At 47.4% G+C, this 24,638-nt stretch overlaps 1 protein-coding gene across 1 annotated transcript in view; it reads right to left on the minus strand.

Moving 5' to 3' along the window:
* The window catches only part of LOC142313355 (intelectin-1-like), an 88,917-nt gene extending 65,395 nt beyond the window's left edge, over positions 1 to 23,522 (minus strand). The window contains exon 1 of the mRNA XM_075352371.1: positions 23,473 to 23,522. The gene's annotated coding sequence lies outside the window, so the exon portion shown is untranslated. The remainder of the gene's footprint in view (positions 1 to 23,472) is intronic.
* Positions 23,523 to 24,638: the final 1,116 nt, after the last annotated feature.

Raw genomic sequence — 24,638 nt, forward strand, 5'->3', positions numbered from 1 at the left:
GCTCCCCATCCTGAGAATACCAGCCTTTAGCCGTATGGCTTTATCTGGCTGGCATTAAAATTGGGGGGGACCTCACGCCGGATTTTTTAATTATTTATTAATTTATTTTACTGCACAGTATAGACACGCCCACCGGCTGCTGTGATTGGGTGCAGTGACACAGCTGTCACTCAGCGTGTGGGCGTGTCTCACTGCAACCAATCATATTTGCCGGTGGGCGGGGAAAAGCAGGGAACACGAGATTGTTTAATGAGCGGCCAGCTTTTTCAAAAAAGGAAAAGCCGCTGGAGCAGAGTGAATGCCGTGCAGTGCCGGTGATTGGGGATCGGTGAGTATGAGAGAGGGGGGGACACTTCAGTCACTCGGGGGATTAGCGGTCACCGGTGAATCCTTCACCGGTGACCGCTAATCAAGACGCTACACAGACAGAGCCGCGGAGTCGCTGGAAAGTCCCCTTTACACACTGAAACTTGCTAGCGATGCATGCTGCACAGCGGGAAACAAAGGACCTAGGAATGGTCCTGAACGATTTGTAGCGATCACAACTTCACAGCAGGGACCAGGTCGCTGATAGGTTTCACACACTGCAATGTCGCTGGGGAGGTCGCTGTAACGTCACAAAACCGGTGACGTTACAGCGATGTCGTTTGCGATGTTGCAGTGTGTAAACCAGGGACTTAAATGTGCAGGCAGCAGGAGCCGGCTTCTGCGGACACTTGTAACCACGGTAAACATCAGGTAACCAAGAAGCCCTGTCCTTGGTTACCCGATATTTACCTTTGTTACCAGCTTCCGCCGCTCTCACTGTCAGTGCCGCCTCCTGCTCCTTGCACATGTAGCAGAGTACACATCGGGTAATTAACCCCATGTGTGCTGTAACTAGGAGAGCAGGGAGCCAGCGCTAAGCAGTGTGCGCTGCTTCCTGCTCTCTGCACGTGTAGCTACAGCACACATCGGGTAATTAACCCGATGTGTGCTGTAACTAGGAGAGCAGGGAGCCAGCGCTAAGCAGTGTGCGCTGCTCCCTGCTCTCTGCACGTGTAGCTACAGCACACATCGGGTAGTTGTCGCGGGCGGGGAGGAGGGTGTCAGCACACTACGCTCACCCCTTCTGCTCGGGTCCAGCGGCTGCTGCTCAGTGGTGGCTCGAGCTGTGGGCCGGATCCTGGGGGTTCTCGAGCGGCACTCCACGCCCAAGAGTGAAAGGGGGTTGTTGGGTGTGGGAATTGTTTATTGTCCGTGACGCCACCCACGGTTGTGGTGATTTCACCACCGCTGCTCTATAGGCCCGGGGACGATGGTGTGTAGCAGCGAGATGTTGCGTTGCCCCTCCGTGGGTAGGGGTTGGTGATCCCGGGGCCCGGTGATGGTGAGGGAGGTGCAGGGCCTGGTGGCCGCAGGGACGCGGGGGCAGCGCTGTGCCTTGCGGCACTGTGGTACTCACTCAGCCTGAGACGTTGACACAGTTTTACGGTAAACCACAAGGCTAGAAAGACGGTTCCCACGGACGGCTGCACTTGCTCTCCCAGTAGGTAACGGTGATGTCCCTCTGACCTGCACCTGATGTTTCTAAGTTGGTAGCGATGGGTTCCCACCGGTAACCCGCTCCCCAGCTTCAAGCTGGACCGGAGGAGCTCTACTTTGCCCGCAGACGCTGGCCCTGAGGAACTGGTGCCTTGGCGGTGGCGGTGTTCCTCCTTAATGGTCGGACTGTTGCCTTTAATCGGGACTTGGTTGTTGGGGGATCGACGTCCCCTTCACTGACGGATTCGGCAAATTATGGCGACTCCTAGCCTTGCCAGGGTCCGAGAGGCCCCTGCCCTGGTGCTGACTGTCCTTTGCACGCTGCTCCAGACCGCCGGGTCACTACCCGTCCGCGGTCCTTCCAGGAACTCCCGAACAGTCACCCCTCTGGACAGTCACCGTCGTTGCTGACCTTGCTGACCCTGTCCTGCACACAGCTGGACTACTTCAGGCTTTTCACTCTCTTTCTTTCCTGTCACCACTCTTGCTTTCCTCCTTTACCACTTTACTTCCTTCTACTTTCACTTCCTCCTCCTGAACTCAACTTCACTCAAGCCCTGCCTGGGCTAAACTGCCTAGTTCTTCCTGCCTCCAGAGCTGTGAACTCCTCGGTGGGCGGAGCCAACCGCCTGGCCCACCCCCTGGTGTGAATCATCAGCCTCTGGAGGAAGGCAACAAGGATTTTTGGTTAGCTTTGGTGTTCCTAACTGGGATGTAGGGTGTGGTGGTGTGATGACCTGTGTCCCCTGGCTTGCCCAGGGCGACACATTCCCCCTTAGCAAAATGCAGTCCGTCCGCGGGCTGCCGTCCAACACCGGTTTTATTTTTCTGTAAAAGATAACATGGTAAACGGTAACATATATACATTTTTAATGAATCTTCCCATAACGGGAGGCACATTTCTTTAACGTTGCATAACGGTTTACGGTTACGGTTTCCGCTCTCTCCCACCCAAACAACCTGGCCCTGATGCTGCCCCTAAAGCCCAGGCAGCACCCCTTGACCCACAGTCCAGCACACGGTACCCGAGCGGGATCTGTCCTTTTCCTCCAGAGGGTAGCCACCGGTTCCTTTGGTGGCTGGGCCCCAGCCTGCTCTGCTTAGGGCCCTCCCTCCAACTTGCCTCTCCGGAGGCGGCATTGCGGAAAACGGTAACGGCAAACAACTTATTTACAAGTCACTTAACGTTTGTGGTTGCCCTGCAAGTTCACGGGCTTGTCCATGGATAGTCCTCCATGCAAAACTTTTTAAACGGTCCCCACAGGGACAACGGTGCCGGCTCCAGCCGGTTGCTAATCAATCAGACAATCTGGTGAAGTACTCGGTATCATTTCACTTATCATTTTTCAAAACTTTCAAACAAAATGGTGGTCCCAACGGGGACGGTGCAACGGGCATCCACTGCCCTACTCCAGACTTTCAGGCTCAGGCGCTCCTTCCAAGGGAGGGGGCGCGGCGCTCACTCGGGACTCTTGGCTGCCCCTTAACTTAGCGTCCAGCGCGAACCACCCCCGCTCCCCACAGTGCCGGGTGTACTGCACGATGTCTCCCGGCATTAGGTTGCGGCCGGGATGCTCCTCAGGCAGGTGGGCATTCACATCCCGCCGGGCTACAAACACCTCAGCCTCCAGGCCCGGTTCATAGATAAACCCGTAGCCCCGGCGGACATCAAACCGCCTCACCTGCCCCACGTACAGCGGTCCCCGGACACGGAGGTTTTCTTTTTCTTTAATAGGTCGGGCTACCAGCTCGGCCTTCTTTCGTTCCCTCTCAGCAATCTCCAGGCCCAGCGGTACCGGCTCCCTATCCCAATACGGCGCTGCTGCCAGCGCCGGGCCCCGCGGGACATTCTGGACGTTGCCCACTGTCAGGAATCTGGGCAGCGTGTCCCGCAGTGTCTTGGCCTTGGGCGCTGCCTTGCAGCAACAACCCGGCGCTACCTCAGCCGGTGTGGGGGATGGGCATAGGGGCTTTCCGCTGCTGGGCCTTTGGCTCGGAGCGGGTCATCGGCTCCGGCTCGGGGGATTTTTCAGGGGATGCCTCCGGTTCAACCTTCGGAATCTTCCACGGTAACACCTCCGGTTTACTGCGGGCTCCGGCTACAGGTCGGTCCGCCTGGGCGGGGACGCTGGGTATTGCTACCGGTTGCGGTGGTAGCAGGCCTAGTGGCGGGGTCACGGCCTCCGAGACGGGTGGCGAGGGAGGCAATGGGGGGAGAGGGCTTGGACCGGGCCCCGCAGCCGCGATGACCGGCCCTTCCAGGGCATCGGGACGTGGGTCACTCACCCTCCCTTTCTCCGCCTCCTCCTCGCGTCCCCGCACGGTGGCTATAACGTCCGCCATGTCGGTCTCCCACTCTCCATGAGGAGCTGCATCCTGACCTGCAGCCGTTGGTAGAGCTGTGCGGTCCGGATTTCCACCCACGCCGCGGTTCCAGGCGCGGGGGCTACGGTGTCGCGGGACGGCATCCACATGATGGCTTCTTCTTCCAGGAACGGTATGTCTGCAGAGTCCTGGCGTCCCTGCTTTTATAGCTGCAGCTACATGCAGCCAGCCGCCATCGCGTCCCCCTTAGCTCTTTCCGGCCCCTCCTCTCTCGGGGCGGGGTTTTGGCCTTCGCGCCTCTACTACTCGAGAAGACGCTCGAGCGGGAACTTTTCGCGCCAAAGATGGCGGCTTCTGAAATTTTTCTGCCGGATACCTCCGGCGGTAACAAGGCGCACCTCTACCAGACGGCAGAGCGGTAAGATCCTGTTCGTGACGCCAAGTTGTCGCGGGCGGGGAGGAGGGTGTCAGCACACTACGCTCACCTCTTCTGCTCGGGTCCGGCGGCTGCTGCTCAGTGGTGGCTCGAGCTGTGGGCCGGATCCCGGGGGTTCTCGAGCGGCACTCCTCGCCCGTGAGTGAAAGGGGGTTGTTGGGTGTGGGAATTGTTTATTGTCCGTGACGCCACCCACGGTTGTGGTGATTTCACCACCGCTGCTCTATAGGCCCGGGGACGATGGTGTGTAGCAGCGAGATGTTGCGTTGCCCCTCCGTGGGTAGGGGTTGGTGATCCCGGGGCCCGGTGATGGTGAGGGAGGTGCAGGGCCTGATGGGCGCAGGGACGCGGGGGCAGCGCTGTGCCTTGCGGCACTGTGGTACTCACTCAGCCTGAGACGTTGACACAGTTTTACGGTAAACCACACGGCTGGAAAGACGGTTCCCACGGACGGCTGCACTTGCTCTCCCAGTAGGTAACGGTGATGTCCCTCTGACCTGCACCTGATGTTTCTAAGTTGGTAGCGATGGGTTCCCACCGGTAACCCGCTCCCCGGCTTCAAGCTGGACCGGAGGAGCTCTACTTTGCCCGCAGACGCTGGCCCTGAGGAACTGGTGCCTTGGCGGTGGCGGTGTTCCTCCTTAATGGTCGGACTGTTGCCTTCAATCGGGACTTGGTTGTTGGGGGATCGACGTCCCCTTCACTGACGGATTCGGCAAATTATGGCGACTCCTAGCCTTGCCAGGGTCCGAGAGGCCCCTGCCCTGGTGCTGACTGTCCTTTGCACGCTGCTCCAGACCACCGGGTCACTACCCGTCCGCGGTCCTTCCAGGAACTCCCGAACAGTCACCCCTCTGGACAGTCACCGTCGTTGCTGACCTTGCTGACCCTGTCCTGCACACAGCTGGACTACTTCAGGCTTTTCACTCTCTTTCTTTCCTGTCACCACTCTTGCTTTCCTCCTTTACCACTTTACTTCCTTCTACTTTCACTTCCTCCTCCTGAACTCAACTTCACTCAAGCCCTGCCTGGGCTAAACTGCCTGGTTCTTCCCGCCTCCAGAGCTGTGAACTCCTCGGTGGGCGGAGCCAACCGCCTGGCCCACCCCCTGGTGTGAATCATCAGCCTCATCAGAGGAAGGCAACAAGGATTTTGGTTAGCTTTGGTGTTCCTAACTGGGATGTAGGGTGTGGTGGTGTGATGACCTGTGTCCCCTGGCTTGCCCAGGGCGACACATAATTAACCCAATGTGTACTGTAGCTAGGAGAGCATGGAGCCAGCGCTAAGCAGTGTGCGCGGCTCCTGCTCTGTGCACATGTAGCTGCAGCACACATCGGGTAATTAACCCGATGTGTACTGTAGCTAGGAGAGCAGGGAGCCAGCGCTAAGCAGTGTACGCTGCTCCCTGCTCTCTGCACGTGTAGCTGCGTGCGCTGGTAACCAAGGTAAATATCGGGTTTGTTACCCGATATTTACCTTAGTTACCAAGCGCAGCATCGCTTCAGTGCGTCACTGCTGGCTGGGGGCTGGTCACTGGTTGCTGGTGACAGCTCACCAGCAACCCGTGTAGCGATGCTCCAGCGATTCCTGCCAGGTCAGGTTGCTGGTGGGATCGCTGGAGCGTCTGACTGTGTGACCTCTCACCAGCAACCTCCTAGCAACTTACCAGCGATCCCTATCAGGTTGTATCGTTGTTGGGATCGCTGGTAAGTTGTTTAGTGTAAAGGGGCCTTAAGGCTCTGTTCACACACTGTATCTTTTTCTGCATTTTGGGTGCATTTTTGAGGCCACAAAGATGCACCTAAATGCATGCATTTTCTTCCCCCAGCAAAGCCTATGAGATTTCTATTTTTCACACTGTGCATCTTTCTTTGGCTGCATCTTGGCAGCATTTTTGAAGATGCACCCAAGATGCAGCATGTCAATTCTTTTTGCATGTTTCCAGCGTTTTTGAGCCCTTCCAGTCAATTGATTTGAATTAAAAAACACATTGGGCAAAATGTAGTAAAAACACATTAAAAATGTTTTTTGTGTGTTTTTGGTGCCAAAAACGCTGCATCTTTGTGGTTAGAAAAGATATCTGATGCCCTGGCCTATCAGGTCGTCACAGGGTATTGTGCAATCTTCCCTTCTGTGCAATAGCCGCCTCCTCCTTGGTTATGGGTCCCTAACAATTGGTGTTGCCAAGACCAGTTAATCAAAATCCTAGGAACACTCTGCCCCACACCCACCAGACACACCAGTGGACGGCCTGAGTGGAATAGGGTCACCCAGCTGGGGGGTTGGTTAAGGGGGGATCAGGAGTGTCAGGAGCAGAACCGAGGAGAACAGAAGTAGCTCTCAGAGAGAGAGGAGGTCAGGAGCTGGGCTCCTTAGAACTACTAGGTAGCAGACGTTGGTGGCCTTATACCATCTTACACCTTAGAGAGGAGGACAGCCGGTGGCCTTATACCATCACCGGGCAGGGGCCAGAGCACGACGGGGTACGTGAACCCTAGGTCAGGGAGTAGCTTCAAGCGCCGTGACAATTTACCCGACGAGGACGGAGCTTTCAAGATCCGTTCTCCCCCCCCCTCCAAAATCGGGGTGCTAGCGCAATGAGGGTGATAGGACATTCCACTACACGGTCAAGAAAATCCCAAGCGTAAACCCTGAGAGCAAGCTCCCTCAGTTAGCCACATTGAGGAGCGGGACCCGATTAGTTTCAGGCTAAAGGGACCAACTAGAAGACAAGGTGCCCCTCAGTGGCAGCGGTGTCCAGAACTTTGGTTTACTACAGTTGTCGGTGTCAGCGTTATTGAACTGAGTGAGTACGCAAGTGACCCTTAACTCCCCAATGGCATATCCCTGTTACCATCACTGAGTCCCCGGGCATCCTCCCTACCCATGGAGGGGTTAAACACCTGGCTGTCCACATCATTGCCACGGGTACTCCCAGCCGCAGCGGTGGTACTCCACCTTACCACACACCACGGGTGGCGTCACAAACTTTATACAACATCCCCTGTAAATATACCCCCTTTGTTTAAGGAGCCGCACGACAACCACCCCCCGTGTCCGGAGCCCTCTCGAGCCACCGCGCATCTGGATCCGAGCAGCCTGGCTGCTGACGCGGGGGCGGCACAGATACACTGTGAGAACATAGCCCAACTGTTCCATTGTGACCAAGCGAGGAAAAAATGCAGAAGTGTAAGAATGCTTACAAAAATAAAAGTATTAATTAGAGATGAGCAGATCAGGTAAACTTCCAACTCATCTCCTCGCACATTTTTTCCTAGGAAACTTAATTTGTGGAAAAACTGTTTCCTGTCAATAATAATAATGTCATATATTATGCTCCAGGGTTTATTCAATATACTCACCTCACTGTTCACTTCTCGACTCCTCACTATCACCTTTCAGTCCTCGCAGCATCTTCAGATAGTCACCGCTCATGCTGAAATCCCTGGCCCTGTCATGCCATGCTGAGATGTCTGACTTTCATGGGTTCTGCGCATGCATGTAAAAGATCAAGGCGCATGCCTTAATGTCAAGATACCATGACCTTACACACGCTTGTGTGACGCCCTGGGCAAGCCAGGGGTCACAGGTCATCACACCACCACACCCTACACCCCAGTTAGGAACATCACAGCTAACCAAAATCCTTGTTGCCTTCCTCCAGGGGCTGATGTTCACACCAGGGGGTGGGCCAGGCGGTTGGCTCCGCCCACCGAGGAGTTCACAGCCCTGGAGGCGGGAAGAACCAGGCAGAGGAGTTTAGGAGGGAGAAGTGGAAAGAACGGAGTCTAGCTCAGGGAGAGCTTGAGTGAGGAAGGAGTAAACAGTGAAGTGAAAGTGAAGTAGTAGTGGAGCAAAGAAGAAAAGAGTAAAAGCGAGAGTAGGAAAGCCTGAAGTAGGTCCAGCTGTGTGCAGGACAGAGTCAGCAAGGTCAGCAACGGCGGTGATTGTCCGGAGGGGTGACAGTTTGGAAGTTCCTGGAAGGACCGCGGACGGGTGGTGGCCCGGCGGTCTGGAGCAGTGTACAAAGGACAGTCAGCACCAGGGCAGGGGCCTCTCGGACCACGGCAAGGCTAGGAGTCGCCATAATTTGCCAAATCCGTCAGTGAAGGGGACGTCTGTCTCCCAACAACCAAGTCCCGATTGAAGGCAACAGCCCAACCATTACAGTAGAGACACCGCCACCGCCAGGGCACCAGTTTCTAAGGGCCAGCGCCTGCGAGCAAAGAGTAGAGCTCCTCCGGTCCAGCTTGAAGCCGGGGAGCGGGTTACCGGTGGGAACCCATCGAGACCATCAACAACATTAGGTGCAGGAAAAGGGACATCACCGTCACCTACTGGGGAAAGCAAGTGCAGCCGTCTGTGGGAACCGTCTTTCCAGCCGTGTGTTTTACCGAGAACTGTGTCAACGTCTCAGGCTGAGTGAGTACCACAGTGCCGCAAGGCACAGCGCTGCCCCCGCGTCCCTGCGCCCACCAAGCCCTGCATCTACCCACCTCAACACTGGGCCCCGGGATCACCAACCCCTACCCACGGAGGGGCAACACAACAACTTGCTGCTTCACACCATCATTCCCGGGATCCCCACACCGAGCAGCGGTGGTGCTAACAGATCACCACAACCGTTAGGTTAGTCTTGGTGTTCCTATCTGGGGTGTAGGGTGTAGTGGTGTTATGACCTGTGACCCCTGGCTTGCCCAGGGCGTCACACATTCCCGTACCATCATACTACTAAGACCACTATGTTGTATTATAAGCATAAATACATAAAAAATTGTACCATTTCTTCAAAAAACATTAGTAGCATTGACTTTATGCCCCATTAAGATGTCAGTTTTTTTCATATATGAGAAAAACTGACAGTTTTATTAGTGATTTTCATCAGTTTAATCAGATTTTAATCAGTATTCATGCATCTGGATTTGAACCTTTTAGTCTGTGCTCTGTGGTCGGCTTTTCTGTCCATTGAACAACAGCAGATACAGCTTTTCTTCAGGTGTTTCGTTTCTGTTATCCTTTCTTTAGTTCTGTTAGGGTAACAGGTGTATTCATTTGCTTGCTTGCCTGCCCAATCACCTTTCAGGTGCGGCTTTAAAAACTTTCCTCCTGCTGGTATTTCCTGCTGATGATATCTTCATATTGAAGTGCAGCCATATTGCTGTTAGTTTCTGCCAGTCAGTAGAAGACCAGCTCGGATACCTCTCTCTGCTGTTTATGTTGTTCACTCTGCACCTATCTATTGTTTGTTGTGAGTTAGTTGGTAGCATATTCTTTAGCAATATACATCCTCTCTTGTATTTTGTTGTTTGTTTTACTCACTCTAGGATCACTTTCTACTTTAGCACACTTTCCCTTCTGTAGGTAATTTGTACTCTGCTCTGCCCTCCAGCTCCTTAGAAAGGAACATGAAGTGCTTGTCAGCTGATCAGACAGAGAAGGCCCGAGTTGTCATAGTTTAGTCTATGATCAGGGAAATTCCAAATCCCGCAGGAACAACTAGAAACTGTGGAGTTGGGATCTCTTGTCTGTACAGAAATCAGCAGGTTTAGGCTAAGTTCACACACTGCGTTTTTTTGACGCTGCGTTTTTGTGCGTTTTTGGCCGCTAAAAACGCACAAAAACGCACCCGCGGCAAAAAAAACGCGGCAAAAAACGCATACGTTTTTACCGCAGTTTGGTGTGTTTTTGGCTGCGTTTTGCTGTGTTTTTGATCTCTGCGTTTTTCTGCGGTTTTCCAATGCATTGCATGGGGGGAAAACGCAGAAAAACGCAGGAAAGAATTGACATGTCCATTTTTTTTTAAGCTCACAAACGCAGCTTAACAAAACAGTTGTGTGCGGGCATCAAAATTGAAAACTCATAGACTTTGCTGGGGAAGCAAAGTCATGCAGTTTTGAGGCCAAAAACGCACCCGAAAAACACGCAAAAACGCCGCGGAAAAAAAGCACTGTGCGCACATAGCCTAAGCTACAGTTTTTTAGTGTGTTACCTCTATCCTTTGTAAGTTGCTATACCAACATAAGGCCCGTTTCACACGTCAGTGAAAAACACAGACGTTTTTCACTGGCGTGTAAAACATGCACATGTCCCTGCGTGTGCCGTGAATCTCGGCACACGTGGGTTGTCTAAGTGCAATCCGGGCTCCGTTCTCCGTGGCCCATGATTGCACTTAGAGATTCACTCACCTGCGCCCGCTCCCGCTGTCCATGGTGCTGATCGCTCCCGCGACGCAGCATCCGGCCGGCGGTGACCCCCGCAGCAGCTGCTTCCGGGTCGGCTGTGTCGCGCATAATGAATATGCGCGACAGTAATCAGCCGGCTTAGAAGCAGCAGGGAGAACGGGCTGCAGAGGACATCGCTGGACACCGGGTGAGTTAAAATGTTTTTTATTTTAAAAGCACGTTTTTTTCTGGCACGTGTTTCACGGACCACACCACTGCGTGGTCCGTGGAACATCAGTTCTGCCAGAAAAAAATGGACATGTCTCCGTGCAGCAATCACGCACATGCACTGAGACACGTGCAGTGAAAAATCACTGACGTGTGAGCAGACCCATTCATTATAATGGGTCTGCGTATGTCAGTGATTCTGGTACGTTTAAAAAAAAGCAAAACATCCCAGAATCACTGACGTGTGAAAGGGGCCTAACATTGTGGACACCATGACATGTGAACAGCCCCATAGACTATCATAGGTACAAGTTCTATCCATTGTCTATGACAGGTCAGTGTATACCAGTTTGAGCACTGATTGAATAGCCCTAGATAGAACTTGAGTGCAAGATTGTTTCTCCCTGGAAGGTGAAACGCGTTGGGAGGTACTTGGGGCAGACATAGGGTTAGCCACAAAAAAGGCAAGTTGTGGATGTGGAGACACGGGGGTCAGTGGGTGCTCTCGTCCGCTGACCCGGCCACCTTTAGAAAGACACATGGCCAAGGGCTCATCCCAGCTGAACACACGACCTCCTTAACCGTGGGCGGAACAATACTCAGACAACACAGAGTGAGGGAATTGCAATATTAAGACTTTATTGGATCCCCAAACAATTAATGGCACATAGCACTTAACCAGCAAAAGCACAAAATGTAACCGACAACAGTTTCTCACCCTTCTGCTGGCTCACCAGGGATTAGAATGTCCGTGCCTCAGAGCTTCCAGGTAGAGATGAGCGAACCGGTCGCGGTTCGGCTCGAGGTCGGTTTGCCGAACGGGGGTCCCGTTCGAGTTCGGTTCATCGAACGTTCGACGAACCAAACTCGAACCAATAGGCTATAATGGGAGGCAATCACAAACACATAAAAATGCATTATAAATGTACACAAACAGTTAATAAACATTGCCATAACACTTACCGGTCCCCGCGATCCCTTCTGCACTCTGTCTCCTGCCGCTATTCCATCCGATGATCGCTTAATCCTCCCGGTGACCTGCACTGCCAGCAGAGATGCAGGACCTATCGTGACGTCAAAATAGCCATGTGACCAGTCACGTGGCTATTATCTCATTGGCTACAGACTGGTCACATGACTATGACGTGTCATGTAGGACCTGCGAGTGCATCTCTCCGGTACACGGTGCACATATGTGTATCGCCGTGTACCGGCGACATGCTCTAGCACACGGTCGACTCCCCGTTCCGTTAGGGACCGGCTGACACAGCCGGTCATTAACGGAGATCACCGTTGCCATAGCAACGCAGTTAGCGGTGACGTCACCGCTAACCGCGGCTCTGAGAGCACCATTGCTATGGTAACGCGTCTGTCAGCGTTACCGCTGTTACCGCTAGCAGCCAGCACTGATCACTCACGGAGTGAAGGCTGCACGCTGCTTCCCGATTGTAGTGAGGATTGTAGTGACGATGAGGTTCCCCAGCCCCAAGTGATGAGATGGTGAACCTCATCCTTCCTCACTACAATCGTCACTACTACTACACTAGAAAGAAATAAGACAGAAGAGCAGGATCGTGGAGGGCTGACAGGGGGTAATAAAGATGGAGTCTCTAATGTGTCTGTGTATTTATTTCTATTAAAGTATTTTTTCTCTTTGTGGTGTTTTTTTTAACCCTTTATTGGAGATTCTTAATGGCCGGGTCAAACGTGCCTGACATTAAGAATCTCTGGCTTAATACTGGCTAGTAAAACAAAGCCAGTATTAACTCATGATTACCCAACAAGCCACCCGGCTCCAGGGCTGTTGGAAGAGTTGGATACAGCGCCAGATGATGGCGCTTCTATGAGAGCGCCATTTTCTGGGACGGCTGCGGACTGAAATCCACAGCAGAGGCGCCCAGAAACCTCGGGCTAACCTGTGCTGCGGATTCCAATCCCCAGCTGCCTAGTTGTACCCGGCTGGACACAAAAATGGGGCGAAGCCCACGTCATTTGTTTTTTAATTATTTCATGAAATAAGTGAAATAATTAAAAAAAACGGGCTTCCCTATATTTTTGGTTCCCAGCCGGGTACAAATAGGCAACTGGGGGTTGGAGGCAGCCCGTGGCTGCCTGCTGTACCTGGCTAGCATACAAAAATATGGCGACGCCCACGTCATTTTTTTGGTGGGCAAAAAACTTCTGCATACAGTCCTGGATGGAGTATGCTGAGCCTTGTAGTTCTGCAGCTGCTGTCTGCTCTTCTCCATACAGATAGACAGCAGCTGCAGAACTACAAGGCTCAGCATACTCCATCCAGGACTGTATGCAGAAGTTTTTTGCCCCCTGAAAAAATTATGTGGGCTTCGCCATATTTTTGTATGCTAGCCAGGTACAGCAGGCAGGTACGGCTGCCCCCAACCCCCAGTTGCCTATTTGTACCCGGCTGGGAACCAAAAATAAAGGGAAGCCCTTTTATTATTATTTCATGAATTTCATGAAATAATTAGAAAACAAATGACGTAGGCTTCGCCCCATTTTTGTGTCCAGCCAGGTACAACTAGGCAGCTGGGGATTGGAATCCGCAGCACAGGTTGGCCTGAGCTTTCTGGGCCCCACTGCTGCGAATTGCAGTCTGCAGCCGCCTCAGAAAATGGCATTTTCATAGAAGCGCCATATTCTGGCGCTGTATCCAACTCTTCCAGCACCTGCCTGCTATACCTGGCTAGCATACAAAAATATGGCGAAGCTCACGTCCTTTTTTTGTAGTTTTTTGGCAAAAAAAAATAAAAAATGCTTCCCTGGATTTTCCATTGCCAGTGAAGGTAACACCAAGCAGTGGGGGTTAGCAGCCAGTAGCTGCTTGGATTACCCTTAGCTAGCAATACAAAAAATGCAGCGGGAGCCCATAAATATTTTTTTTAATTATTTATTTAAATAACTAAAAATAAAATGGGCTTCCCTGTATTTTGATTGCTGGACATCACAGTGCTGCAAAAATAAATCTTTAAAAAAATGACGTAGCGCTCCGCGGTATTTTTGATTCTCAGCGCAGATAAAGCAGACAGCTATGGGTTGCCACCCCCATCTGCCTGCCGTTACCTTGGTTGGCAATCAAAATACAGGGAAGCCCATTAATTTTTTCTATTTAAAAAATAGTTAAAAAAAAAAATGACGTTGGGTCCCCCCATTTTTGATAGCCAGCTAGGGTAAAGCAGACGGCTGTAGCCTGAAAACCACAGCTGGCAGCTTTACCGTGGTTGGGGATCCAATGTGGAGGTCCCCTCAGGCTCTTTTTTATAATTATTTTATAAATAATAATAATTACACAATAAAAGTAGGGTCCCCCCCAAATTGGATCACCAGCCAAGGTAAAGCGGACAGCTGTGGTCTGGTATTCTCAGGGTGGGAAGGTCCATAGTTATTGGGCCTTCACAGCCTAAAAATAGCAGGCTGCAGGCACCCCAGACGTGGCGCATACACTAGATGCGCCAATCCTGGCGCTTCACCCCAGCTCATCCCGTGCCCTGGTGCAGTGGCAAACGGGGTAATAAATCGGGTTGATACTAGCTGTAAAGTCACTTGAGATCAAGCCCAGCAGTTTGTGATGTCATGGCGTCTATTAGATACCCAACATCATAAACTGTCAGTACTAACAAAACAAAAAAAAAAATCGACAAAAGAAATTTATTTGAAAAAACAGTCCCCAAAACATTTCCTCTTTCACCAATTTATTGTAAGAAAAAAAATAAAGGGGTCCCACGACGACTCTGGACCGTCTAGAATATGGGGGGGAGACACTCAGGGAACGTATCCCCCATTTTCTAGGAGTGCGGACCCTTCATGTGAGGAGTGTGGGTGCAATGAATCTGCACTCACTCTTCTCGGGTCCACAGCAGCAGAGTCCATGTCGTAATGGTTGCTACCAAAGCTGCAATGCCCTGCTCATGAGGTAAGGGCATGCCTAATCAGGAGAACTACTGTAGAGGAAGCTCTGCTCACTGGTATATAGGTGCTCAGAGGTAATAATAGATAAAATTAGTGAGTAACCTCGGCACTCTAAATCTCCCAGACTAAGTCAGTAAGTCACAACGGATAGTAATGCAAAATCACTTTTTATTGGTCCGTATAAGGAAAAAAAAATTTTCATAAGCATATATGTTTTTGTCCAAAACAAGTTACAAATGACGTTTCAGCCTGAGCCTTCGTCAGATTGGACTTATCTGCATGTAATCATGAAAAATGACAATAATCAGTATCACATAAGAGTGAGAGAACAATAACATAAACTCGAACAATGTAGAGGTACAATTGGGATGCAGCAAAAAAATTGCAACACAGCAAGAAATGAAACACATGATACAAATGTCATAATACAGTACAAGGACAATATAGTAATGGCAAATATGGGGTCAGAGTAGGCTTAGATAGCTCTGGTACGAAAGATGTCAATCATAAAGTAACATGTGCAGTAGGTGTAGAGCTACAGTATGCATGGCAGAGCTAATGGGTAGACCGACCATAGAAAAAGAACGGAGAAAAAGTGGAGAAAAAGTGGATAAAAAGTGGAGAAAAAAAAATGGATAAAAAGTGGAGAAAAAGTGGAGAAAAAGTGGAGAAAAAAGTGGAGAAAAAAGTGGAGAAAAAAATGGAGAAAAAGTGGAGAAAAAGTGGAGAAAAAGTGGAGAAAAAAATGGATAAAAAGTGGAGAAAAAGTGGAGAAAAAAGTGGAGAAAAAGTGGAGAAAAAATGGAGAAAAAAATGGAGAAAAAGTGGAGAAAAAATGGAGAAAAAGTGGAGAAAAAAATGGATAAAAAGTTGGGAAAAAGTGGAGAAAAAAAGTGGAGAAAAAATGTAGAAAAAGTGGAGAAAAAATGGAGAAAAAGTGGAGAAAAAAATGGATAAAAAGTGGAGAAAAAGTGGAGAAAAAGTGGAGAAAAAAATGGAGAAAAAGTGGAGAAAAAGTGGAGAACAAAATGTAGAAAAAGTGGAGAAAAAATGTAGAAAAAGTGGAGACAAAGTGGATAAAAAGTGGAGAAAAAAATGGATAAAAAGTGGAGAAAAAGTGGAGAAAAAAAGTAGAGAAAAAGTGGAGAAAAAGTGGAGACAAAAATGGCTAAAAAGTGAAGAAAAAGTGGAGAAAAAATTGAGAAAAAGTGGAGAAAAAGTGGAGAAAAAGTGGAGAAAAAAATGGAGAAAAAGTGGAGAAAAAGTGGAGAAAAAGTGGAGAAAAAATGGATAAAAAGTGGAGAAAAAGTGGAGAAAAAGTGGAGAAAAAAGTGGAGAAAAAGTGGGGAAAAAAATGGAGAAAAAGTGGAGAAAAAGTGGAGAAAAAGTGGAGAAAAAATGTAGAAAAAGTGGAGAAAAAATGTAGAAAAAGTGGAGAAAAAAATGGATAAAAAGTGGAGAAAAAAAGTGGAGAAAAAATGTAGAAAAAGTAGAGAAAAAATGGATAAAAAGTGGATAAAAAGTGGAGAAAAAGTGGAGAAAAAGTGGAGAAAAAAATGGATAAAAAGTGGAGAAAAAATGGAGAAAAAGTGGAGAAAAAGTGGAGAAAAAGTGGAGAAAAAGTGGAGAAAAAAAAGGAGAAAAAGTGGAGAAAAAGTGGAGAAAAAGTGGAGAAAAAGTGAAGAAAAAGTGGAGAAAAAGTGGAGAAAAAAATGTAGAAAAAGTGGAGAAAAAATGGAGAAAAAGTGGAGAAAAAAATGGATAAAAAGTGGAGAAAAAATGGAGAAAAAGTGGAGAAAAAGTGGAGAAAAAGTGGAGAAAAAAGTGGAGAAAAAGTGGAGAAAAAAATGGATAAAAAGTGGAGAAAAAGTGGAGAAAAAGTGGAGAAAAAGTGGAGAAAAAGTGAAGAAAAAGTGGAGAAAAAGTGGAGAAAAAAATGTAGAAAAAGTGGAGAAAAAATGGAGAAAAAGTGGAGAAAAAAATGGATAAAAAGTGGAGAAAAAGTGGAGAAAAAAAGTGGAGAAAAAATGTAGAAAAAGTGGAGAAAAAATGGAGAAAAAATGGAGAAAAAAATGGATAAAAAGTGGAGAAAAAGTGGAGAAAAAGTGGAGAAAAAGTGGAGAAAAAAATGGAGAAAAAGTGGAGAAAAAGTGGAGAACAAAATGTAGAAAAAGTGGAGAAAAATTGTAGATAAAGTGGAGACAAAGTGGAGACAAAGTGGAGACAAAGTGGAGAAAAAGTGGAGAAAAAGTGGAGAAAAAAATGGCTAAAAAGTGAAGAAAAAGTGGAGAAAAAATGGAGAAAAAGTGGAGAAAAAGTGGAGAAAAAGTGGAGAAAAAAAGTGGAGAAAAAGTGGAGAAAAAGTGGAGAAAAAGTGGAGAAAAAAATGGCTAAAAAGTGAAGAAAAAGTGGAGAAAAAATGGAGAAAAAGTGGAGAAAAAGTGGAGAAAAAGTAGAGAAAAAGTGGAGAAAAAGTGGAGAAAAAAATGGCTAAAAAGTGAAGAAAAAGTGGAGAAAAAGTGGAGAAAAAGTGGAGAAAAAGTGGAGAAAAAAAGTGGAGAAAAAATGGAGAAAAAAATGGAGAAAAAGTGGAGAAAAAGTGGAGAAAAAGTGGAGAAAAAAGTGGAGAAAAAGTGGAGAAAAAGTGGAGAAAAAAATGGATAAAAAGTGGAGAAAAAGTGGAGAAAAAGTGGAGAAAAAAGTGGAGAAAAAGTGGAGAAAAAGTGGAGAAAAAAATGTAGAAAAAGTGGAGAAAAAGTGGAGAAAAAGTGGAGAAAAAGTGGAGAATAAGTGGAGAAAAAAAATGGAGAAAAAGTGGAGAAAAAGTGGAGAAAAAATGGAGGAAAAAATGGAGAAAAAAATGGAGAAAAAGTGGAGAAAAAGTGGAGAAAAAGTGGAGAAAAAAAATGGATAAAAAGTGGAGAAAAAGTGGAGAAAAAGTGAAGAAAAAGTGGAGAAAAAGTGGAGAAAAAGTGGATAAAAAGTGGAGAAAAAGTGGAGAAAAAAAGTGGAGAAAAAACGTAGAAAAAGTAGAGAAAAAATGGATAAAAAGTGGAGAAAAAAATGGATAAAAAGTGGAGAAAAAGTGGAGAAAAAGTGGAGAAAAAAATGGATAAAAAGTGGAGAAAAAATGGAGAAAAAGTGGAGAAAAAGTGGAGAAAAAGTGGAGAAAAATATGAGAAAAAAATGGATAAAAAGTGGAGAAAAAGTGGAGAAAAAGTGGAGAAAAAGTGGAGAAAAAGTGAAAAAAAAGTGGAGAAAAAGTGGAGAAAAAAATGTAGAAAAAGTGGAGAAAAAATGGAGAAAAAGTGGAGAAAAAAATGGATAAAAAGTGGAGAAAAAGTGGAGAAAAAAAGTGGAGAAAAAATGTAGAAAAAGTGGAGAAAAAATGGATAAAAAGTGGAGAAAAAATGGATAAAAAGTGGAGAAAAAGTGGAGAAAAAGTGGAGAAAAAGTGGAGAAAAAGTGGAGAAAAAGCGGAGAAAAAGCGGAGAATAAGTGGAGGAAAAAATGGAGAAAAAAGTGGAGAAAAAGTGGAGAAAAAGTGGAGAAAAAGTGGAGAAAAAGTGGAGAGAAAGTGGAGAAAAAGTGGAGAAAAAGTGGAGAAAAAGTGGAGAAAAAATAGAGAAAAAGTTGAGAAAAAGTGGAGCACCCTTTGGTGCCTTTCATGTGGCACTAAGGGGTGCTTAGCTTTGTATTAAGCCAAAAAAATGAAAAAAAAAATGACGTAGGGTTCCCCCTAGTTTTGTAGCCAGCTAGAGTAAAGCAGACGGCTGCAGCCTGCAGACCACAGCTGGCAACCTCACCTTGGCTGGTAATCCAAAACTGAGGGCACCCCACGCTGTTATTTTAAATTAAATAAATCATTTAAAAAAAAAAACACGTAGGGGTCCCCCAAAATTGGATCACCAGCCAAGGTAAAGCAGACAGCTGGGGCCTGATATTCTCAGACTAGGGAGGTCCATGGTTATTGGACTCTCCCCAGCCTAAAAATAGCAGGCCGCAGCCGCCACAGAAGTGGCGCATCCATTAGATGCGCCAATCCTGGTGCTTCGCCCCAGCTCATCCCGCGCCCTGGTGCGGTGGCAAACGGGGTAATATATGGGGTTAATACCAGATGTGTAATGTCACCTGGCATCAAGCCCTGGGGTTGGTGAGGTCAGGCGTCTATCAGATACCCGACATCACCAACCCAGTCAGTAATAAAAAAAAATAGACGACAAACACATTTTTATTTGAAAAAACACTCCCCAAAACATTCCCTCTTTAACCAATTTATTAGAATGAAAAACAAATCCAGGTCTGCTGTAATCCAAGGGGTTGCCATGACGATCCACACTGTCCCAGTCAATGAAGAGCAGGATGTTCCCCATTGGCTGGGAGAGCAGTGCAGTGACCTGAGCTAACATCAATGGGTCAGCCCAGGTCACTGCAGGGCATGACAAGTGCTGCTGTCAGCGAGGTACATTACCTGCGCTGATCTCCAGCACACTGACAGCCCCTGTCACTGAGTTCAATGACCGGCGCCTTCACACCAAGTATCGCGAGAGGTCCGTGACGTCACCGCTAGTTAGTCTCGGGTCGGAAGCGAAAGGTGATGTGACAAGCGGCGGCCATGGAGGACAGTGACAGCGCTGAGGTCGGGATGGCGGGACTTCATCACCGCAGGTAAGCCGAGCGGGACCATGTGTGTGTGTGTGTGTGTGTGTGTGTGTGTGTGTATATGTGTACATGCCGCGGGCAGGAGGGGGCGGAGTGAGCTGAGCGGGGAAGTGTTTCCTGCACGTAACTAAGATAAACATCGGGTTACTAACCAAAGCGCTTTGCTTGGATACCCGATGTTTATCTTGGTTACCAGCTTCTGGCAGGCTGCCAGCGATGGCTCCTGCACACTGTAGCTGTAAAAAGCCCTGCTTTTTGCTGCTAGAACCGTTCTCGAACGTATCTAGAACTATCGAGCTTTTGCAAAAAGCTCGAGTTCTAGTTCGATCTCGAACAGCCCCCAAAATCACTCGAGCCTAGAACTGGAGAACCACGAACCGCGAACCGCACTCAACTCTACTTCCAGGGCTACTTACTCCAAACCAGCAGCACCCCGCTTTCAGAGGGCATCCACCAAGAATGGATTAACGCCAGATTTAGGAAGCTGTCTGAGGACCGCAAAGCCTGTAGTTAGGTGACTGGATTGTCCCAAGCTGGATGCCTTCCTTAGGTAGTCCTTGATAGCTCAGCCGAATCCTTGCATTCGATGCTGAAGTCCATCTAGTATTATAATCCAGGTTCGGTTATGGTTGCCAATCATATCCGCAGATCCTAGATCGGTAGCATGTAGCAAGAGTCTCCCGGGGAATGGACAGTCCTCCTTCTCATACCCCTGAGCTCTCCATTCAGACCATTGGGGTCTTCACAATTGTGGATAAGACTGGTTTCTTATTGTCTAGATTTCAAGCCGAATACAAAATATCCCTAGCAGTAATAGCAGCATGGCAGAGATGAGGGATAGACAGCTAAGGTACATTGCATCTAGCAACACAATGGGAGATTCGCATAATTGATTAGTCTGGGTTTCTGTCCTTCACTGGCCAAGGTAACAAGAACTTTAAAGGCCCCGTCACACTAAGCAACATCGCTAGCAACATCGCTGCTAACAAACAACTTTTGTGACGTTGCTAGCGATGTTGCTGTGTGTGACATCCAGCAACAACCTGGCCCCTGCTGTGAGGTTGTTGGTTGTTGCTGAATGTCCTGGGCCATTTTTTAGTTGTTGCTGTCCCGCTGTGAAGCACAGATCGCTGTGTGTGACAGCGAGACAACAACAACTAAATGTGCAGGCAGCAGGAGCCGGCTTCTGCGGAGGCTGGTAACCACAGTAAACATCGGGTAACCAAGAAGCCCTGTCCTTGGTTACCCGATATTTACCTTTGTTACCAGCCTCCGCCGCTCTCACTGTCAGTGCCGGCTCCTGCTCTGTGCACATGTAGCTGCAGGACACATCGGGTTAATTAACCTGATGTGTGCTGTAGCTAGGAGAGCAAGGAGCCAGCGCTAAGCATTGTGCGCTACTCCCTGCTCTGTGCACATGTAGCTGCAGCACACATCGGGTAATTAACCCGATGTGTGCTGTAACTAGGAGAGCAGGGAGCCAGCGCTCAGTGTGCGCTGCTCCCTGCTCTCTGCACGTGTAGCTGCGTGCGCTGGTAACCAAGGTAAATATCGGATTGGTTACCCGATATTTACCTTAGTTACCAAGCGCAGCATCTTCCACGCGGCGCTGGGGGCTGGTCACTGGTTGCTGGTGAGCTCACCAGCAACTCGTGTAGCGACGCTCCAGCGATCCCTGCCAGGTCAGGTTGCTGGTGGGATCGCTGGAGCGTCGCAGTGTGACATCTCACCAGCAACCTCCTAGCAACTTACCAGCGATCCCTATCGTTGTTGGGATCGCTGGTAAGTTGCTTAGTGTGACTGGACCTTAACACTAGACTCCTAAGGCTTTGTGCACACACTGCGTTTTTCGCAGCATTTTTGGCCTCAAAACTGCATGACTTTGCTTCCCCAGCAAAGTCTATGAGTTTTCATTTTTGCTGTCCGCACACAACTTTTTTTTAAGCTGCGTTTTTGAGCTTAAAAAAAAAAAATGGACATGTCAATTCTTTCCTGCGTTTTTCTGTATTTTCCCCCCATGGAATGCATTGGAAAAACGCAGAAAAACGCAGAAAACAAACACGCAGCAAAACGCAGCCAAAAACGCACCAAATCGCAGTAAAAACGCATGCATTTTTTGCCGCGTTTTTTTGCCCCTGGTGCGTTTTTGTGCATTTTTAGTGGCCAAAAACGCACAAAAACGCAGCGTCAAAAAAACGCAGTGTGTGCGCATAGCCTAAGGGGTACTTTGCACACTACGAAATCGCAGGGGTCGGTGGGGTCAAATTGAAAGTGACGCACATCCGGCATCGCAGGCGACATCGTAGTGTGTAAAGCCTAGATGATACGATTAACGAGCGCATAAGCGTCATAATCGTATCATTGGTGTAGCGTCGGCGTAATCCATAATTACGCTGACGCGATGGTCCAATGTTATTCGTCGCTCCAGCAGCAGCACACATCGCTGTGTGTGAAGTCGCAGGAGCGAGGAACATCTCCTACCGGCGTCACCGCGGCTCCCGTAGGATATGCGGAAGGGAGAAGGTGGGCGGGATGTTTACATCCCACTCATCTCCGCCCCTCCGCTCCTATTGGCCGCCTGCTGTGTGACGTTGCAGTGACGCCGTACGACCCACCCCCTTAATAAGGAGGCGGGTCCCCAGCCAGAGCGATGTCCCAGGACAGGTGAGTGCATGTGAAGCTGCCGTAGCGATAATGTTCGCTACGGCAGCTATCACAAGGATATCGCAGTTGCGACGGGGGCGGGGACTATTGCGTGCGACATCGCAGCATCGGCTTGCGATGTCGCAATGTGCAAAGCCCGCCTAAGAGTCTTGTAGAAACAATAAAGGGCTTATCCCGTGTTTATAAACAAGATATCATCATGTCTGGATGAATTTTAAGAAAATTAACCCATGCTAGGTACTGACAAAGTCCATGTCGTCACAGTGGACTGCCCTTGTCTGGGCAGGAGTTGTCATCAGGGATCTTGAAGACAATGCTAACTGGACCCTTCTCTAACACCGCTGGACACACTGCATTTCACCGGACAAATACTCATTCCTGGAATCCACTTCATCATGGGTGAGATTGTTCCATGTCTGCCCATTTACTAATATGTGTAACATATGGGGAGGTAACCCTAAAAATTTGTACCACTGTCCTGTTGGCTATTTATATGATCTCTTGTTTCAGGTAAATATATTGGCCATTGTTCCACATGAATTGTAGCAGACTGTGGTTTTGCATATAATTATTCAATGAATGTATAGGGTCATGTTGATCACTGTCAACTGTATCTAATGATTGTATAGGTACTTAGAATGTTGTGGTAAATTTCACACACTGCATTTTGTCACTGTGTGGGATACATTTGATCACTGCTATTATCCAATTTAATTATACAGGTCCCTATAATGTATTGCATGTTTTTATTCCTTTATGGTGAGGGTTTACATTGTATTTCCACTGTTTTTATATACAGGATTTAGTCAACCATAAATATTGAAGGTTGAACTTTATCCTCAATGTGGTGCTTTATCTATAACTATCATAGATACAAGTGCTATCCATAAAAAAGAACGAATAGTACCTGGTCCATATTGCACGATATCAATTTTGATAGCATATACCACATCCATTCAAATAACATACTGTATATGTGGTCCTATACCGTAACTTATTATTTATTGACCACTGTGAAAAAAAAGTTAACTGAATTATCTTACTATACAAATACTAGGATGAATAATTAACCATTATATTTTACAAATAATATACTTACCAGGAGAAAGAATCAATAAATGCCTATAATCTACGGGAAGCGGAATGTATCGCCTTAAAGGCTTAAATTAAGATATTATTTGAATCAGGCTTTTATTATAAACATATGTTTCACCCATTTTTTTTAAGGTGTTTTAAATTTGATTTTACGTAACCATTTATATGAAAAATGTTTTAAACATTTCAGTTTTCACACTGTCCACAAGACCAGACACAATAGGTAAAGGTTTGAGAATATCATACAAACTATGCAAAGCACACGGGTAAATAAAGACAAAAAAATACTAAACAAATACAGATTACTTCCTTTTATTTTACAAAATGTCCTTCCCAACATTATATTCTGTGACAAGCTGGAGCGGCAAAAGCAAATATGATTTTAGGGTGTATAAACAGAGAAAGATATAAACCTGTGATCCCAAAGTAATATTACCCCTCAATAAATACCTTGTAAAATCATATCTTTAATAGTGGATTAGGTTCTTGGGCTCCGCAAAGTAAAAAGGATATAGGAGAGCTGCGGAAGGTTCAAAGGCAGACAAATAGAGTAGTAAATGCAATAGAAGGTTGCTCTTATAATGGGAGGGAAGAAAAGTCTGATTTGTTCAGCTTGTTAAAAGGACAGCTCAGAAGAGATCAGATTTACATATCTGTGTGGCCAATGCAAAGTACAATTAAATGATTAATTCTTTCCAATAACTTTACAAAAGACTATAGAATAGAGATTATCAAAATAATTCAATGCAAATCAAATTCATTTAGAATATTATGAAATTTGCAGGTTCTGGTGTATTCGATCAATTTGTAATTTGATTTGCGTGAATCGCCCAAAAAAATTCTTGCTGCCATTCTACACATAGAAAAAGATTGCACAAAAGGCTCACATGACCTAAGGTGTGACCATGCAGGTTTCCACTATAGCGTTTGCCATTCAGGAAGGAATAGCATAGCCTGTATAATCATCGAGGCAGGGAATTAAGTCAAGTTGCCTTTTTAAGAATTTATGATAGTGAGAAGATGTCAGAGCTTAAAGCTCAGCAATGGAGATAGAAAATCAAACCATTCAATACTGGATAAATGCTTCAGATATTTAATATGCTATAGCGCTACAGTAGTGAAAAAGATGAGTGTAGTAGTCTGTGAATAATACAGAGAATCAATTGATAGTGCCAGTGTGATTGATCAATAATACCAGGTGTCTTGCAATTCTCAACTACATTTGAAATACGTTTGGTTTTTTTTCTATATTCTTAATGCACTAGAAAGCAGCAGCAAATCACAGAAAAAAAAAATATGAAATCAGTGTCAGTCAGAGACGGTGTATTTGCAGTTGCAAGGAACTGAACTGACTTTTTTTATACAATCCTTTTTCAGAAAGGAGTGAATAATTGTCTTTTAAAAATACAAAAGAAAACTCAACAAACTAAATATACTTCACAAAGTGTGCGAGTAACTAACAAATCATATTTTGTTGCATAGCTGTTTTACTAGTGAAAAATTACATTTGCACATGCCTCACCAATACAGCACACTTTTGAAGGAGCTGGTTTTTCAGTCTTGTAGCCACCTAACATTCTATAGGACATAATTGTTTAGATGAAGGTTGAATTTTG

This window comes from Anomaloglossus baeobatrachus, chromosome 5 (genome assembly GCF_048569485.1).
Source record: "Anomaloglossus baeobatrachus isolate aAnoBae1 chromosome 5, aAnoBae1.hap1, whole genome shotgun sequence".
Classification (NCBI taxonomy): Eukaryota; Metazoa; Chordata; class Amphibia; order Anura; family Aromobatidae; genus Anomaloglossus; species Anomaloglossus baeobatrachus.